We start from the raw sequence: 1,168 nt of genomic DNA, 5'->3' as shown, positions 1-1,168 counted from the left end.
TATACAAGTAGTGGATATAAAAAATGGAAACACCTGGGTAAATGAGGGACAACAAGTATATCAAATGTAGAGGCTACACACAGGAGTGGCTCATCCATTAATTAAGCAAATAACATAGGGTCATGTATAAAAATGCTGAGAAGACTTCAGTGACTTTGAAAGAAGGGTGATTGTTGGGGCGCGTTTGGCAGTAGCTTTAGTGACCAAAACAGCTCAACTTGCTGATATTTCATGAGCAACGGTGTCTAAGGTTGGTGAAAGTGCATATTCCAAGATCGTGATGTTCATGCATTAATTCGAACTGAAAGGCAAAACAGGCGAGCAGCCATAGGTCAATTGACTGCAAATTTTAACCTGGGGCGAGAGCAGCAAGTTTCACCAAAAAAGGTCTGCCAAGAACTCCACAGAATGAGATACCAAACCGCTTAACACACAAGTATGGTTGTGCATCCAGTGGTACAAAGAGCACAGGTTATGGACTACCGAGAAGAAATGTGATATGGTCAGATGAATCATCCTTCACCATGTTCTCGACAAATGCACGTGTGGTGCCAACCTAAATAACTCTACAGCCATGAACGCTTGTGTAATGGTGTGGGAGCATTTTCCTAGCATGTTTTGGATGCACTCAAACCCTTAGAAGGCAATTCGATGTCAATTATTATTTAATGGCAATAAGTGATAATCTTAACACCATGTTACAGCATTTCTGTCCTGCAGAGAGGGGTGTCTTTCAAGATGGCAATGCCCCGGTCTACAGAGCATGGGTAATTGCCCAGTGGTTTAAGGAGCATGACACTGACGTTATCCATATGTCCTGGCCTTCTCAGTCACCAGAGCTAAACCAAGATGAGCATGTATTGGATATTCTGGAACGATGCCTGAAACAACGTTTTCCATTTCCATCAAGTAGGCGTGAGTTGATTGAGTTTCTCGCGGAAGAGTGGTGTCGTATTTCTCCTGCAGAATTCCAGACACTGGTAGACCCTAAGCTACGACGCATGCAGGCTGTACTGGCCACACGTGGTGGCCCAAAACCATAGCAAGTGACTTAATATTGGTGTTTCCATTTTTTGGCCACTACCTGTATATATATATATACTCAAATCGTTTAATATAATGTACTCAATTCGCTGTATATCTATATAAGTCTTGTAGTTTTTGGTTG

This window comes from Limulus polyphemus, unplaced genomic scaffold, assembly GCF_000517525.1.
Source record: "Limulus polyphemus unplaced genomic scaffold, Limulus_polyphemus-2.1.2 Scaffold342, whole genome shotgun sequence".
Lineage (NCBI taxonomy): Eukaryota > Metazoa > Arthropoda > Merostomata > Xiphosura > Limulidae > Limulus > Limulus polyphemus.
This window is presented reverse-complemented; position numbering follows the sequence as displayed.